Source organism: Typopeltis vanoorti, chromosome 12 (genome assembly GCF_054136105.1).
Source record: "Typopeltis vanoorti isolate ZY-2024b chromosome 12, IOZ_Tvanoo_1.0, whole genome shotgun sequence".
NCBI lineage: Eukaryota > Metazoa > Arthropoda > Arachnida > Uropygi > Thelyphonidae > Typopeltis > Typopeltis vanoorti.
Window position 1 is genome coordinate 96,808,912 of NC_143560.1, and position 19,523 is coordinate 96,828,434.

Here is a 19,523-nt window from a genome sequence, read left to right on the forward strand (position 1 = left end):
CCATAACAAGCTATATTTTTTGCTGTCATGCTCAACTGTCTAAACATATCTTGCTCTTCATCCTCTATGCTCCCTGTCTTATAACAACACTTCACTAAATATCCTGTTCTGCCCAGCTCTGCCTCACACCATATGCTTTTAAAACCATTAGTCCTATTGCCCTCCAAATCCTCCACTCTGAGAGGACACACCTTATCACTTATCATAAGCAATACTCGACCACACAAATTTGCCCTTCCTATCCTGCTGAAAAATGCTATACCCTGCTACTTCTATTTCTGTCAGTTTATCATCTTCTGTGAATCATGTCTCACCGATCACAATAATTTTCAGACAGGCTGAGGCTATCAGCACCACTAACTAATTTCCTGTATTCCGAATACTCCTATTCCTTCCAGACTCCACTAGATTAGGCATTACATGATGTGCTTTCCCTTCTCCCAAAGGACTATCTCACAGAATCCACCCCTACTACCATCCATCTTGATAACTCTAGTTTCCCTGCACTAGCACTCTCACTTGTATAGAGAACAACATTTTCTCCAGATGCCTAGATTCTTCCTCATTCAGATACAGGCCATCTCTTACATACAGTTCTTTTCTGTCCTCAAATGTACTCCAGGCATGCACAAAATCCAAGCCTTTCTTTTGACACATTCTGGTTATCATCTCATTCATTACTGATCTTCCCCTCAGCTCTGCATTATCATATCTGGATAACATACTCTATACTCTAACACACTATCTTTCCTCTCTGTCTTCCGTCTGCCACTGCATTAACCTGAGATCTCTTGCCCAATTCACACTGTCAATCAAGTCATTCATACCCACCATCACAATCATCACATGCACTCTTTCATCTAGCTTAATTGCCATAGTCACGCTGTTTATTTGTTCCTCCAGACAAACACTCCTATGGTATTCTATTTTGCATTCCATGGATCATCAAGTCTCCATATATCACATCTCTTACCACTCTCTTCCTTTTTTGCATCTCTTACTCTCTCTTTCTCTCCTCTGACACCTTCTCTGGTACTCTCCCACTTACCTGCCTTTTCTCCATCTCTAGCTCCTGCACTGTCTATCATTCCCGTAACTTTCTCTCATTTGCTTCACATTCATTCTTTCATCTCTTAATTTCTTCTTTTAAGATTCTTAACTCATTCCTCATATATCCCACTTGTTTTCTCAGTGCGTCTCTCTCTCTCTCTCTCCACGCAGCCTACTTTCACATGGCATTCATCCTTCCAACCAATACCATCTTCATATAAATTAAAGATATCAAGAAATTATATACTTGGTTTAATCTTTTATCCAAGTGTAAGCAAACAGAGTTTGACTTGAGGTATTTTCAAGACTGGGGCAACTTGTATATAGAAGCTAATGACTTTACATCACTTGCCTTAGTATCCCACAATGCAAAGCACATCCTTACAGATATGTATAATGCTGTGCATTATGGGTTACTACCCAGACTGGTTTCGACTTTTATTGAGATCTCATTAGTGGGTGCCAGACCTACAGGTTATACTAAGGTTGAAGTAATGCAGAAGTCACATTTTCATATACAAGTAGCCAAAAGGTGTCACACCTTATTATTAAAATACTCTGGATTAGAGATGATTGTTGTAAGATACTTTACTTGGTTATACTATAAATTAAAGATACCAAGAAATTATATACTTGGTTTAATTCTTTATCCAAGTGAAATATAGTGTAGTATAACCAAGTGGTTTATAGTATAACTAAGTGTTTCATTCTATTCACCTCTATCTCACACCATACTGCCTAAAAACCACTGGCACTATTTCCCTCTTGCATCTGTACTTTGTATGGACATAAATATTTCTCTATCATCAATAGCACTCCCCCCCCCCCTTTCTTTTTACCCTTTCTATCTTCACGAAATGCATCATACCCATATGGTCTTCATTTTCCATCCATTTTGTGGAGAATAATCTCCTCCATTTTGAAGAATAGATGGAGGAGAAGTTATTAACATCTGACCTCCATGGAATCATAAGACTCATCACAGGAGGTCCATACTCTTGCAAGCAAAAAGATCATCAAACCATGCCCTAAATTCATTCACAGTTTCCATACTCTCAGGCATTGCATTTCACTCACCAGTCACTATCCATGGAAAGAATTTACTTCTCACTCCCCTGCTCATACTCTCCTTATATAGCTTCCAGGGTTGGCCTCTAATTCTACCCTCTACTCCATGAAAAATCTCCTCCACATTAATTTGGTAACAACCCATCTCCAACATATGTCTCAATCATATCTCCTCGTCTTCTTCTATTCACAAAGTTCTGCAAGTTACATTCCCTTAATCTCTTCTCATATGTGACATTTTATAGACTGACATTCTTCTTCGGCACTACAGCCCTATGTAGGGCCTTGGCCTCCCATTTTTGGGTTTCATAACTCACTACTAGGTGTGGTCATTACCCCCATGCTCAATCATGTGTAATTGTCTGTGAAGCATTGTGTTCTTAAGACCAGTTTGCCTACTTTGCAGGAGGAAAAACTCCAGATAAACTGGGGAAAAAATCCCTGCAGTCCATGCCCAAGACCGTCTAACTTGGCTGTGTCTGAGAAAGATTCTTAAGCTCCTTATGATGAGACATCTATGACGAGAATCGAACACAGGACTCTCCTTTCCCAGGCATATGGTTGCGGAGCATGTAACCACTTGGCTAACCGCGTGGACAGACCTGACATTAACTTAGTAAACCGTCTCTGGATCCTCTCCAAAAACATCCCCATTCCCTTGGAAACCAGGAGACCAAATCTGCACACAGTACTCCATACGTGGCCTGATCAAAGCCTTATATAAGAGAACAATAACCTCTTTGCTTCTGCATGTCATTGTCCTCCTCATTATTGCCATAACCTGTTGCAATGTTCTTACAATTTTAGCAGTGTGACCACTAAACTTCAAGTCTCTGTCCACTATCACTCCCAGATATCTCATCTCTTCCAACGCCTTCAATTTCCCATTAATTGTATACTCTGCATCCCAACTTAGCCTACCAGATTTCAAGACCTTTCACTTTGCAACATTAAACTGATAGTTTTACTCACTTGCCCATGCACATAGTCTTTCAAGATCCTACAAGAGGCCACAACATCTGCTCTACTTATCATAATTCTTCCCAGTTTTGCATTATCAGCAAACAGCTGCATTTCTTCATTTAAGTCAGTCTCAATGTCATTAATATATAAGTTAAACAAAAATCATCCTAAAACAGTGAATTTGTCACCTTGTTGTAATATGTAAGTCGATTGCTAAAGCATGACCTCTCCCTAACAAACCCATTCTGACTCTCATAATGAATACTGCTATTATCAACCGATTTCTGAATTCTAGTCCTCACCTACTTCTCTAACACCTTGACAATGACTCTGACACACAAATCAGCATATAATTAATTTGTAACGTAAGTTTTATCCCCCCTTTGTGAAGTGGAACAATTTTTCCCACCTTCCATTCATTTAAGATTCGTGCTGTTGCAAGACTCACATTAAACATGTGTGCCAAAGGTGTTGTTAATTGCCTGGAACAATCCTTCAAGATACATGACGGTATATTGGCAAGCCCTATGGCCTTATTAACATCAAGTTTACTTAATTCCTCATACTTTCTGCTCATTCACCATCAGACCCTCCTCCATAATCCTATATACTCCAGCTTCTCATGATGTCGCCTTCACAAGGATGAAATGCACTGATAAACTGCTCATTGAATACTTTATCCTCTGCATTGGTTACCAATCTACTAGTATCATCAACTAACCTTCTCATCCTTTTATAGTCATTCTTACTTTTACTTGCCACATACTGAAAGAACTCGCTAGGATTTTTCGTAGCTTGATTGACTAATTTCTTGTGATACTGCACTTTTGCTGTCTTTACCAACTGAGTCACCCTCCTGGCCTGGTCTTTTTACTCTTCATGCAGTTGAATCATCCATCCATTTTACTTCTACCTTATTTAAAATTTTCACCTTTGGAATACATTTAGACATTGCTGCTGTTAAATAGTTCTTGATCAGTGCCCAAGCAGCATCTGTTCCCTTTCCACACTATAGCTCTCAGTTGTCTCCTAAGCTTTTCATAATTACCAGCCTTGTCATTTCACATATATCCCTCCTTCACAGAAGTTCTTATGTGACTAGCTACAACCCGGGTGATCACTTCATGGTCACACTCACCAACTGGGGGAACGTTAGACATGCCATTCACAATCACATCCTCTGATGATATAACCAGACCAGATTTAAGACTTTTAACCCTCGTGTGCTCTTCGTTACATATTGCCTAAGGTTGTTTTCCCTTAAGAACTCAAGAAATTCGTTCTCCTTATTCCCTAATGCTATCTCTTCATTCCCATCAATACTGCCATAATTGAAATCATCCTTAGTGCTCACTAAGCCAAGTTGCATATACATTTCTTTGTATTCATCCTCCACATTCTGTGGTCTGTAGACACCCGCCCAAATATCTTATTCTATCAACTTCACCTCACACCCCACTTCTTCAAAATGATTGCCCCCCCCCCCTTGTATCTCAACCTTATGTGGACATAATTTCCCCAGTTGTCACCAGCAGCACTCCCCCTTCCCTTCTTGTCTCCTATCTGCACAAAATCCTTCCATTTCTATTCCTGTCAAGATATCATTCCCATCCAATCACATTTCACTTATTTCAGCTGCTTTTAGGCAAATAAACTGAAATCAACAATTCCATCTCCTTATTTCTGATACTCCTGGCATATGTAAATAATCATAACTATTCATTCCTTCGTCTGTAACCAGTTCTACCTATGCTGCCCTTCATCTGTAACTTTTTCATACTTGCTCCTGTCTGCACACCCTTTGTCCCAATTTATCCCATCAAACTTCACACCCCTCCTCCTCCTCCCATGTCAGGCCATTCCAATGCTGACCATCTGCTTATTTGCATTCATTACTGCTTTCAGAATTCGCTTTCCTTATACTGTGTATTCCTTAGTAAGATCTTACAGTAGACACAAGTGAAATTTTGCAGAATTGGAAGTTGACTAAATATATTGTTAGGAACCATGTGAGGTCTATTTCTTCTTGTGGTGTGTGAAAGCATGTGGAATGAGCTACTGTTAGATTGTGATTGCATTTTTGGTAAATTCATGGAGAGATATTTATACGATAGGTATTTAAGTATGAGTGTCTAAATCAGGCTTCTCTGTAAACGTGGATTCTTTGGAGATACATTCATCATCATTATCATCATCATAATAAGCTTACAATCCAGTTGTGTATATCAGCATATTGAGATCACCAGAAGTAGATTCCTTTAGGGCTTGACTGTCCCCCAAGAATATAACTATTATAGCAACATCCTGTTCCTCAAATATTTCAGCAAATCTAGTCAACTAGAAGTGAACATTCAGGATAAATTCCCTCTGTAAACATGAAGTTATTATTATATCATTTTGTTCTGAAAGCAAACAACTTTAGATGGACTTTAGGTGAAAAACAGAAAGAGGTCTGTAGGTATTCAGTTCAGTTCTACAAATATCATCAGGTGCCATCATTTCGGACCCATAAATAAAAGAAAGGACGGAATGAACTTTCCACCCCTCCTAAAAGTGACTCTTGACACACCGACAAGCACATTTAAATTAATAACAGTGATTGCCGACAAGTTCAAGGACATTTGCCCCCAATCATGCATACGTGCTTGGCCTGACCTAACATTCAAACAGAGAGAACAAAGATGTCATCTTTGAAAACAACTCGAAGAAAAACATCAGAGTAGAGAAAACAATTATTATTATTATTATTCAGGCCTTCATGGAGTCAAAAGACTCATCGTGGGAGGTCCTTCCTAAGAACATAAAGTCTGTCAAGATTCATCGAGGGGAGGTCCCCCTTAAGAAACACAAAGTCTATCATACCACTCCTTAAACTAATTGACTGTTCTTGCTCTCACCACTCCATCAGGCAATGCATTCCACAGCTCAACCACCTTCCACACAAAGAAACCACTCCTCACCCTTTTGCTCACAGTTTCCTTTCGTAACTTCCAGGGATGGCCTCTTGTCATCACTCCTTCCTGCTGTTCAGCCAAGCGAATGAACTCCCCAGTGTCAACCCTGTAACCACCTCTCAACAGTTTAAAGTCTCAATCATATCACCTCTCCTTCTTCTATCCACCAACCTCTGCAGTCCACATTCCCTCAGCCGATCCTCATAACTATCCTTGTACAGTCCTGAAACCATCTTTATCATCCGTCTTTGTATCCTTTCCACAGTTAATTTATCCCTTCAAATCCTGGGGACCAAATCTGAGAACAATAGTCTAAGTCTGGTCTGATCATAGACTTTCAGGGTTATCATTCCACAACGGAATGATAACCCTTTTATCTCTGCAGGTCAGTGTCCTTCTCATAATTACAGCAATCCTCTGTGTTACCTTCACCACCTTTGCGATATGTCCCCTAAATTTCAGGTTTCTATCAATCATCAACCCCAGATCTCTTGTCTCCCCTACTTTCTCCAGTATAACTCCTCCTATAGAGTATGCAGCATCCCATCGATGTTTCCCAAACCTGAAGACCTTACATTTTGCTGCATTAAACCGATAATCCGTATTCATTTGCCCATCTATCTAGCTTATTCAAATCCTCTTGCAGGGCTACCACATCTGCACTATTACTAATAATCTTTCTCAGCTTCACATCATCTGCAAACAATTGAATATCCTCTTGCAATCCACTGGCAATGTCATTGATATAAAGTTTAATTGGATCATAGACTGCTACTTCTTCTTCCTAGCATTTGTCCTGCTTTAAGGTAGGGTCTGCTCGTGTGCACTGCTTCCTCCATTTTGCATGGTCTTGGACAATTCTACTGTTGGCATTTGCTGTGTGCATGTCTTTAGTTAGGCAATCAAACCAACTTGTCTTTGGTCAGCCTCTTAGTCGTTGGCCGTCGACATTAAACCTCATGGCTAATTTTGCCACAGAGTCTTCATTGCTGTATAGCATGTAGCCGTACCATCTAGGACATACCTCTTTCATCTTCTGTTATTGGTGCTGTGCCGAGGACTTTACATATGTCAGTGTTTGGTATTTGGTCGAGCCTGGTGACGCCGAGTATCCATCTCAGCATTCTCATTTCCATAGTATGGAGGATTTGCTCGCATTTCTTTGTTGTTGGCCAGCATTCTGCTCTGTTCATGACTACTGGTCTAATGACTGTTCTCTAGATCTTTAATTTTAGGTATAGTGGAATCTTCTTATCACAAAGAATTCCAGTGACTTGTCACCATTTCATCCATGCAGCAGTGTTGGTTTTGGCTTCAGCATCTGTTGTTATATCCTAGGTATTTGAACTGGGTGAATTTGTTCATCTCCATGCCATCTATTCTAATTGTGTCATTAGTTTGGTCACCTCCTTGCATATATTCTGTCTTCGTGTTAAGTCTCGTTCCAGACTCATATAAGTGAGTCTGCACAAGATGTTGGAGTTCATTTTGTGATGTAGTGCTAAGTATGATGTCATCAGCATATAATAGTGTCCAGGGATGTGGCTTCTGAATATCCTTGGTTACAGTGTCCAAAAGGATGAAGAGCAGGGGGTGAGAGTGCAGATCCCTATTGAACTCCTGCCTTTATTGGGAAGATGTCAGGGTTTCATGCCGTGCAGTGCACTATGCTGGTAACTTTCTGATGTAGCATTTTTATGCATTGTACATAGGCTTTTGGGTAAATAACATATTCTCAATGCCTTCCTGATGAGATCATGTGGTGTGTGTGGTCAAACGCCTCTTCAAGATCTAAGAATACCACATGTGTGTTTTTCTTCTTTTCTATATGTTTCTCCATTAAGGGCTGAATAGCAAAGATTGCATCTGTTGTTCCACAATTTTTAATGAATCAACAATGATTTGGTGAAATTTCGATGATGATTCGCCTTTGAGTTATCATCGAAATTTCAAGTATTGGTTCAAAAATCTTCATTATATGGCAAAGTATATTATTATTTTATTATTATTATTAATTAAGTAGCCAAATTGGTCTGTAGTTTGAGCAGTCAGCAATGTCCCCCTTGCCTTTACAGATGGGAATTTTTATTCTGTTTAGCCAGATTGATGGTACTTCATTTTCATTTACGATTTCAACTCAAATCTCATCCCTCCCCAGCACTATTCATCTCAACCTTCCAAACTACACACTCTTTAACTCTTTTTGACCCCCCCCCCCCAAGGGTGGTGTCTGTGCATATATCCAATCTGACATACTTGCCAGAGAGCACCCAACCTAGAATTGGCCAACTTTGACCTTCTTTGGTTGAAAATATCCCTTCCCCTACTCAGTCAAATTTATTTGCTGTCTCTATTGCTCTCCTAATGTTACCAACCACTCTGAGCTCTTTAATTTCCTCTCCTTAAAAATTGATTTTCTTCTAGTGCTCATCTCCTCCCTTAAGGAGATGAGCACTAGATTAATGAGCCTGCAATAATGCTTATGCAGCCACCCCATACAAGATTAGTTTGGCATTATAACAGTGCCAAGTGGGACAGCCTCCATGATGTCTACTTCTATGCCTCATTCCCATAGTTGGACTATTACCTCCGGTTTTCCAACCCAAACATATGCACCAAACTTATAACTAATCTTCACTGATAAGGAAACATATATTCTCCACACTACTCTGAACTGCCATCCCCTAACTAAATTCTCCAAAAGATGTGCCAAGGCTGTTCAAATGAAAAAACCAAACATACCATAACTGGCTCAAATCAGGAACTCCATCCTCCTTTAAAACTTATAACCAAGGCCAAAAGAGATGCAAAAAAAAACTATCAATGCTTCCAAAACAGAGTTCAAAAGAGCAAAAAATCAGGAAACTTGCAGCCTGTTTAAAGGCTGCAAGTTTCCTGATTTTTTGAAATCAAGAAACTTGCAGCCTTTTGGTCTCTTGCTAAAACAATTGTCTGAACTTTTGCTGAACACCATCCCCCCCCCCATCATACCCAGATGTACTATTGCATCATCACTCACAGGAAAAGCCAGTCTCCTGGCTTCACATTTTGCTTCCAATGCATGCATCACTTAACAATAATAAATGTCCCCCTCCCCAACCATTCCAGATGCCCTATATCCTTTTGCCAGAAAGAGATCAAAAGAATATTGTCCAAATTAGATACAAAAAAGTCTCCTGGCCCTGAATGTCATTCCTCCAATTGTCTTGAAGGCTTGTGCACCAGAACTGACTCCTATCCTATGTTGCCTGTATATACTCTCTTACTTCACTGGTATCTATCCCACAGCTTGGAAATTGGCCTGTATTCAACCATTTCCAAGAAGGGCAACAAATCACTGCTGTATAACTACCACCCTATCTCACTTACCTCAGTCCTGTCTAAAGTAATGGAGAAAACCATCAATTCCCAACTCTTACACTATCTCGAAGTACCCAGCTAATAAACAACCACCAGTATGGATTGTGTCTCTGCCAATCAACAGGAGATCTACTCTCATATATCACCCATCTCTGGACAAATGTCATGGAGAAATCTGGTGAATCCCAAGTGATTGCACTTGATATCTTTAAAGCCTTTGACCGGGTCTGGCACAAAGGCTTACTAAGCAAACTTCTATCATTTGGACTGTTTCAGGACTTCTGCAGATGGATTGCCAACTTTCTGTCTGGATGTACACTGTGTCTGATAGTAGATGGCTCCCTATCCTCTTACCATCCAACTAATGCTGGGGTGCTACAAGATTCAGTTCTCTCACCGACCCTCTTCCTTCTGTATATCAATGACCTACTTCAGTTGACCTCCACCCCAATACACAGTTTTGCAGATGCATTCCTCCCTTTCATTTGATAAACCTTACTCTATACATTGACTATTTTGTTGGCTATATAACAATTGACTATATAATTATTAAAAAAAAAGATTCTGGAATAATATCTTACAAGCCAAAACATACCCATGGGCTGATATTGGTTTAAAGTATAAAGGTCATTAAAGAGCAATAAAATTAAAGAAAACATTGAAACCTATAAACATAGAAAAATATGATCTTGGCTCCCTTAAAAATCAAGAAATAAAAGATAAATTTTTAATGGAATTGTACAATCCACTGCTGTTGACGTTCCTGATTCCACCAAGTATCCTTACCCTAAAGATGAGATTTAGGATAGATGGCAGAAATTTAAAGAGGGCATAAAAAAAGGCAGTAAAACAAACAATTTGCAAACAATACTGAAAATGATGGAGGAAAGAACGAAACAAAAATTATTCTGAATACAAGAACTTAAACAAGGAGATCAGGAAAGAATGTAGGATTGCAGTAGAACTATGGCTCAACAACAAATGCAAAGAAATTGAACTTTTGGACAAAAAGCACAAAACCAGAGAACTTTGTGAAAAAGTTAGGGAGCTAACTAGCAAATCTTGGAAAAGGGTAGGCTCTCATTTCATTGAAGATTCCAGTGGAAACATCCTAATGGAGAAAGACAAAATAAGGGATAGATGGGTAGAGTATTCAAAGGAAATCTACAATCATGAGAGAATAGATAAACCACTGAAAGAAAATTTGGAGGGCCTACTATTCTTACCTGGGAAGTAACAAATGCCATTAGGAAATTGAAACCAGGAAAAGCTCCAGGATTGGATGGAATTATGGCAGAATATCATGAATGATAAAGCTATAAATCACTGACTGACATATGTAACAAATATAGGAAAGTGGACACTCGCCAAAAAGATTTTAAGCACTTGACATTCCTATGAATACCTAAAAAAACTAAGATAGTTAAATGTGAAGAGTACAGAACAATCAGTCTGTTCAGTCAGATAGCAAAACCTAGAAAGAAATAAACATAAAATCATATTAGAAATTTATGAAACACAATCTGGTTTTCAGAAAATAAAGGAACTAGAGAAGGACTCTTCAACATTAGAACTACTGTAGAAAGCTATCTGGAGAAGCAGAAAGAAGTCTACTTATGTTTTATTGAGTAAACAAAGGCCATTCACAATAGACATGAACAACTAATAGAATGCATCAAAAAATTAGGACTAGATGCTAAAGATACCAGATTACTGATAAATCTGTATCGGGAGCAAACTGCCTCAATAAAAATATCAGGAGAAAACTCGGAGGAATTCCCACTAACGAAGGATATCAGAAAATATCTTCCAGCAATTAGAAGAATTTAAAGGAGTCAGCATGGGAGGCAGAACAACTTAAGATATGCAGATGATATGGTACTGCTGGCTGAAAATAAAAAAAAAAAATCTTCAAAACCTATTAGAAGAGACGCTCAAACTAAGTGAAAAATATGGACTTAATTTAAATAACCTCAAAAAAAAACCAAAACCATGCTGGTAACAAGAGAAAATGAGAAAATACCCAATATTAATATTAAGATCAGAGGAAATAGCAGCAATAGTAAGCTGTATTCCACGAGTGAAGAAGAGGACACAATTTGGTGTAAAGTGAGTGACAAATAATATCAAACAGGAACTGCAGGTGAAGGAGAGGTTATGGAAGAGATATAAGGAGAGGGGTGGAGGGCAGATACACAAAGAATATATAAGATGCAAGCCAGGAGAGTGGCTAGAATGGTGAGGAAGGCAAAATTGGAATATGAGAAGAGATTGGTCCTGAGATCCAAAGAAAATCCTAAGGAATTTTTGAGCTATGTGGTCAGTAGGAGGAGAAATGATTGTGGAAGAATAACATTGCAGGATAAAAATGGGAATAGAGTGACTGATACAAAGGACATAGTGGAGTTGTTCAATGAGCACTTTATTGGAGTATTTCGTCTGGAGAAGGTTTTAATACTAGAGGGATAGGGCAGGTTCAGGGTTTAGAAGTGCAAGAGGAGAGTGTGTTCCAAATACTGAGTACTCTGGATGTCAGTAAAGCTGTCCCACAGCTTTACTGAAATTACACCACAAGTTTTGAGAGAATGTGCTAAAGAACTGACAGCACTGTTGACCTGGCTTTTCAATGAAAGGTACCCAAGGAATGAAGGAAGTAGATAGTGCCATTGCACAAGGGAGTAGCAGACTGAATGTGTCTAGCTATAGGCCAGTTTGTGTTTCATCAGTAGTTAAGATCTTGGAGAAATTAGTGAGTGACCACATACAGCATTAGGCAGATGATGGTAATGTTATCTGTGAGAGTCAACATGGATTTGTTAAGTGCTCTTGCTTTAGTAATATGATTGCCTTTTATAATAAAGTGACAAGAGCAGTTGATGAGGGAAAGGCATATACTGCCATTTGTTTGGATTTTGCAAAGGCATTTGACAGGGTGCCACATGATAATCTGATATTTAAGTTGCAGCACATGGATTTGGATGTCGGGTTAGTCAACTGAATTCAGGATTGGTTGTCTGATAGGTATCAGAGAGTTGTGTATGGTGGGGCAGTATCAAGGAGGCAGAAGGTTACAAGTGGGGTCCCAGGGCTCAGTACTGGGACCTGTATTATTTAACCTTTATATTAATGGCATTGCCAGTGGATTGCAGGGGATATTCAGTTGTTTGCAGATGATTTGAAGCTGGGAAGGGTTATTAGTAATAGTGCAGTGCGGTAGCCCTGCAAGAGGATTTGAATAAACTAGACAGATGTGCGAATAAATGGGGGTAATAGTTTAATGCAGAAAAATGTAAAGTCTTGAAGTTTGGGATACATCGATAGGAGGCTGCATACTCGATTAGAGGAGCTGTACTGGAGGAAGTAGTGGAGACAAGAGATCTGAGGGTGATGATTGATAGAAAATGAAATTCAGGGAGCATATTACAAAGGTGGTCAAAGTAACCCAGAGGATTGCTGCAATACTGAGAAGGATGCTGACCTGCAGAGATAAAAGAGTTATCGTTCCATTGTATAAGACCATGATGAGACCACACTTAGAATATAGTTCTCAAATTTGGTCCCCAGGATTTGAAGGGGATAAATTAACTGTGGAAAGGGTACAGAGGCAGATATGAAAGATGGTTTCAGGACTGTGCAATGTTAGTTATTAGGATCAGCTGAGTTTTGGTAGATAGAAGAAGGAGAGATGATATGATTGAGACTTTTAAACTGTTGAGAGAGATAGTTACAAGGTTGACACTGGGGAGTTCTTTTTGCTTGGTGGAACAGCAGGAATGAACGATGACAAGGGGCCCATCCCTGGAAGTTGCAAAAGGAAGCTGTGAGCAAGAAGATGAGGAGTGGTTTCTTTGCATGGAGAGTGGTTGAGCCGTGGAATGCATTGCCTGATTGTGGTGAGAACCAGAATGGTCAATGAGTTCAAGGAGTGGTATGAGAGACATTGTGCGCTAGGAAAGAACTCCCACGATGAGTCTTTTGATTCCATGGAGACCTGAATAATAATAATAATACCTTAGATCAAGTAGAGAGTTATATATATTTGGGTCAACTAATCACAGAGAATGGAAAGTGCAATAAGGAAATATTAAGAAGGATAGAAATTGCTAGATCAACCTTCATTAAAAACATTCTGACCTCAAGGGAAATTCACACAAAAACAAGACTTAGGCTGTCCAAATGCTACATACAGTCAACACTTTTATATGGAGCAGAAACCTGAAGAATTTCAAAATATTGTGAAAATAAACTAAAAGGCTTTGAAATGTGGATCCTCAGAAGAATCCTTAGAGTCCCATGGACTTCTAAAAAAATGAATTTAGAGATATTAGAGAAGATAGAACTCTGTTGAAAACCATTAACACGTTCGCTGCCAACTACGAGTATACTCGTAGTTGGTAAACTAGCCACACAAGCTAGCTACGAGTATACTCGTATGATGCTTACTGCCGGCAACGAGATTACCGTACTGACATTGTAGAAGTGAAATTGTTTGGCGTACGGGAACAGACTATGGCGAAGTAGCGTGGCAGCGAATGTGTTAAGAAAAGGAAAACCACCAACCTCGACCACATACTAATGCATGAATCCCTACAAAAAACACTTCTAGAAGGAATGATACAAGGAAAAGAAAGAAAAGGAAGACAGAGAACAGATTGGATGGGAAATATTAAGGACTGGACCTTTTTGTCTTATGAAGAATGTAAAAGAGAAGCACAAAACTGTATATTGTGGAAGCTCATGGTAGTCAACCTCCTGGAAAGAGATGACATCTGACAAGACCAGACTCCACACAACTCATCTTAACCTACAGAACATCAACCACCACTGCCCTCAATTCTGATCTCCAAGATATCCTCCAATGGGATTCAGATAAACTTGTCAATTTCAATACTAGTAAAATGCATTTCTGTCTTATTTCTCACAAAAAAGAACCATTTTCTCCCAGTTATTTTTGACAACACTTAAATTTCCATACAAGACGAAATTTATCTTTGAATTACCCTGACATCAAGTGTCTCCTCTCCAGCCAGGTTGGCCGAGTGGTTAGCATATCCGCTCTCTAGCCAAAAGGCTGCGGGTTCGAATCCCGCCGTGGGCATGGATGTTTGTGATTGTCTTTGGAAATACTCGTGATGGTGGTCAGCGGTAGATGGTGTAGATGATGAAAGTAGTTGTAGTGGTGGAGACGGAGAGTTGTAGAGGTTGTAGAGTAGGTGCCCTCCCTCGATGAGTCTTTGAACCACCTGGAGGTATCATATAATAATAATAATAAATACATCACAACTATTGCATCTTCAGCTTCTAAAAAATTAGGATTTCTCTTTCACTTAAGACGTTACTTTACCTCTGAACAGCTGTTAACCTTATGCAAATCTGAAGTCCACCACCCAGCTATTGAATACTGCTCTCACATTTGGAGTGGGCCTCTAAAAGCTCCCTCAAAATGCTTGACTCAATACAGAGGACAGCAATTAGATTGATTAATGACCCATCTCTTACCAACTCGCTCCCCTCACTTTCGCACAGACGTTCGATTTTTGCAATATGTGTATTCTATAAATATTTCCATGGAAAATTTTCATCTGAAATAGCATTAATAATTCTCCCACTTAGTACTAAACCCATTGGAACAAGCGCAGCTGCTGCTGCTGCTCAAAATCTCTTCACAGTGTACCTTGAAACCCATAGAACAAGTTTCTCTTCCTCCTCCTTCATCCCTGCTACTTCTGTATTGTGGGACCTTTCCCCCTGATGTATTTCCCAAGGAATATAATATACAAGCTTTAAAATCAAATGTAAACAGTTCCTCCTTTTTCAACCTCTACCCATATACAGTACTAATGTACTATAGGTTGATTAACCAACCTCTTATGTATGGGCTCAACATAAAAGGAAAAAAAGCTAGCATTTATTTAAACATTCCTTTATTATTTTTAAAAAATTAGATTTCAGTCATAAGTTACTACTCTTCTTCTTCTTCATGTAGCTTCCTCAGTGAGAGGGTGCAGCACCATGTCCTTCCAGTTCTGTCAGTTGGTGGCTTTCCTTTTTGTTTCTAGCCATGTGATCCTGTCCATGATCTTATATCTTCAAGCCATGCCCTTCATTTTTTCCCTCTCGATCCTTTTCTCATAATTTTTCCTTCTAAAACTGTTAGTATCCTCTGTCCTGCTGAACCTCTCAGTACATGTCCTGCCAATCTCATCTTTCTCTGGATCATTTCCTGTAATAAAGATCTCTGTGTTCTCATTCTCTGTAGGACATCTGTATTTGTCACATGTTCTGTCCATGAGATTTTCAGAGCTCTCCTATAGCACCACATTTCAAAGGCAACATTATCTGTTGTCTTACTCTCTTCTTGAATATCCAGGTCTCACTTTCATATGTGAAAACTGGCCACACTAATGTTCTTATCATTCTTTTCTTTGTCTCGATACCCACAGACCTTCTGAGCAGATATTTTTTTCCAGAAGGCATCTTTAGCTATGGCTGTTCTTATTTTTATTTCTTTATCTTGCTTTCCATCCGCAGTAAAGTAGGTGCCTAAATATTTGTATTCTGTACAGAGTGTATATGTTCGATTTTTTGTATGTTCAGTTTTTATATTATTTATGAATATTTCTGGCTTGGATCTGTTTTCTTTTGAGATTTTCATAAATTTGGTCTTTTTTGCATTTATATCTAATCCAAACTCTTTACCTTCTTCAATTAGTAGCTGCAGTAATTTGATTAATTTGTTTCTGTTTTCTGCTATTAGAATGGTATCATTAGCATATCTAAGATTGTTGTATTTTATACTATTGATACTAATTCCTATTTTTTGTTTTTCAATCCTTTTTCATCACTGTCTCACTATAGATATTAAATAGATTTGGTGAAAAGGATACAACCTTGTCTAACTCCTCTTTTTATTTTCCCTACAGAAGCCTTAGAATTAAACAGATGCATTTTCTGTTTGGTGTAAATCATTTTTATAATTTAAGTACATGATCTTCTATGTCTAATTTATTTAATATATTGAACAAGTTATTAATCACCTTATTTATATGTATCCAAAATTCAGGACTTTAGGTTTTAGCTTCATCTTTGTTTTCTGGCATATACATTTATTGAGCATTCCAGCTATATTGATAATTGAACACAGTTAAAATTACAATACAGTTTCTATATTCAATTTCTTTCATGTTTTTCCAAATTTGTTTATTTGTTTGCACCCATCCTCTGATTTGATCAGCACTTTTCTGACTTATAAAGTACAACTAACTGTAATTAGTTAGGAGTGCAACATGCATTAATCAGTTGACTTTGCCTTGTTTAAGTACTAACTTTTCGTTTATTATTGTTATTACGTGACACCTCCAGGGAGTCCAAAGACTCATCGAGGGAGGGAACTTACACCACAACTAAATCCACCAGCCTACAGCAAACTGCATTATCTACACCAATGCCATCTACTGCCCACCACCACCACCACTAGTATTTTCACATACAATCACAAACATCCATGACAGGATCGAATCCACGGCCTTTTGTCTCGAGAGCAGATACGCTAACCACTCGGCCAACCAGGCTGGCTGTTACTCTGTTTGTTTGTTTTTTTTATTGTTTATGAATTTTTTAATTTACATACAATACTTAGTAGGGGTGGTAAGAATGAAATCATACTTTTACTGTTTTAGTCACATTTTGGTTTCATCATATAAATGAAGAGTTTTATGATCTTGAAGATTATGTCAATAATATGGATATCAAAATGTTGAGAGTGCATTAACCGCTTTAATAAATGCACCTTAATTTCACATTGTCATTACACAAACCTTTCAGTATGAATGTAGAAATAAATCTCAATTTCTTTCAAGTAATGAATGAGATTGAGATTCCCTGCACTTCCCACCTCCTTTATATTCTTCTCACTCAACTTGCTCCATGCAAAGAAAAAAAAAGGACAAGCTACTTTCAGTTCTGTGCTCATCACACCTTTCATACAACATCTGGATATTGCATCTTTCATCCTCTATTTCTGAAAAGTATTCTAGAATGAACAGTGAAATTAAGCAAGCACTGTGGTGAAAAGAAGTCATGGAGAAGGTAAAGGTTTTTAATGAATAGGTGCATGAAGAATATAAACTCCAAGCGTGGAAGGTGATAAGCATGATTTTAAAAAAAAGGATATTATGAGAAGAGACTGGCTAGTCAGTTCAAAAAATGATCCAAGGGAAGGAATTTTTCTGCTATGCAGTAAACAAGAGGAAAAATAATTATGGAAGCTTTGACACTATTGGATAGGTATGGTAGCAGAATGACCATTGCAAATGATAATATAGAATTATTTAATGAAAACTTCATCAGTGTATATCATATGATCTAAATGCTGTGCCACATGTGGAAGGGAGGCAAGTATTAGAATTCAAGTTTTGCTTGAGTTACATATTAATAAGGCTATGAGAATTTATGACATATCACTACATATTTTTTAAGGAATGCAAAAGTATTAGCTATGCCCCTGACTTGGGTATTTAATGAATCTTGCAGTAGGGAAGGGTCTTAACAAGTGGAAAGAAGGTGAAATAGTACCTCTCCAGAAGCATGGTTCTAGGACAGAAGTTTCCATTTATAGACTGGTCTGTATATTTACAGCTGTGGTCATAAGTATTGGAGAAACTAGTTAAAAATAGAATACAGGATTGGGTTGATGGGTAGGATTCTCAGTGATGGTCAGCATGGGTTTGTGAAGGGCAGATCTTGCTTTAGAAATCTGCTTATATTTCATGATAGTGATGAATGTGTTGGATGGAGATTCACATACTATGATATTTTTGGACTTTTAAAGGCATTTGATAGATTATTATATGGTAGATTAGTGTATAAGCTACAGAAGATGGGATTGGTTAATAGATTAATTAGATGGATTGAAGGTTGGCTTTCTGAACGATACCACAAGCTGTGTATGACGGAGCAGTGTCTTAGAAAAGGAAGGTGACCTACTGTTTGACTTACTTGTTAATGATATTAAATGTGGATTGACTGGGGATCTTCGAATGTTTGTGAAGATGCAAAGTTAGGTAGAATTATCAGGGGTATTACTGTTAATACTCTACAGGAAGATTTTGAATTGACTTTTAGCTTTGAATGCAATTTTGATGTTAGTAAGTGTAAGGTTGGAGATATAAGGCTACATACTGTTTTGGTGGAGCTGTGCTTCAGGAAGTTGATATTTAGGATCTTGAGGTGATGGTAGAGAGTGTAGGGATAAGGAGCTGGTGGTGGTACCTCTGTATGTCAGACCACACATGGACTGTTGTACTCAACTTTGGTTACCTAGTTTCATTATGATGGAAACACTAGTGAGGATCCAAAGATGAATGACCAAAGGTTATGCCAGTTGGTTGAAGGCATGTAAATTGCATAGTTTGGTGGATAGGAGGAAAAGAGGAGATGTGATAGAGACCTTCAAGTTGATTAAGGGATTTTACTGGAGTAATTAAATGCTGGTGTGGTTGGCCTAGTGGTTAGCGTAACCGCTCTCCAGCCAAAGGCTGTGGGTTCGAATATTGCCATGGGCATGGATGTTTGTGATTGTCTGTGAAAATACTAGTGATGGTGGGCAGTAGATGGCATCGGTGTATGTGATGTGATTTGCTGTAGTTGGTGGAATGAGTAGTGGAGACGAAGAGTTGTTAGAGTAGGTGCCCTCCCTCGATGAGTCTTTGGACTCTCTGGAGGTGTCAGATAATAATAATAATAATACAGAGGGAATTATAAAAGGAGTGAATAGTAAGATGGTTAAGAATGAGAGGCCATCCTTGGAAGTTGTATAAAGATAGGGTAAAGAAAGGTGTGAGGAGTAGACTTTGAACATGGAGAGTTGTTGTTGAGTGGAATGGTATTGCCAGAGTGCATTGTGAATCCAGGGAATGTAAGTGATTTCAAGGTTGAATATGATAGCCATGTTGCTTGTTGAGTGGATCTCCCATGAAGTGTCTACTGACTCCATGGAAGTTACTGTAATAATAATAATAATAAACCTGGTAACTTTTTCAAGCCATTTCACATCTCTAGTAAGCATAATAGTGGGTTTTTCAGAATACATTCCCAAACCCTCATGTATTCGAATCCATTGGTTGGATT

The 19,523-nt window shown here is 38.5% G+C and overlaps 1 protein-coding gene across 2 annotated transcripts in view; it reads left to right on the forward strand.

The window, feature by feature from the left end:
* The window catches only part of LOC150101039 (uncharacterized), a 592,625-nt gene that overhangs the window by 9,061 nt on the left and 564,041 nt on the right, over nt 1-19,523 (forward strand). The gene's annotated exons all lie outside the window — the stretch shown is intronic.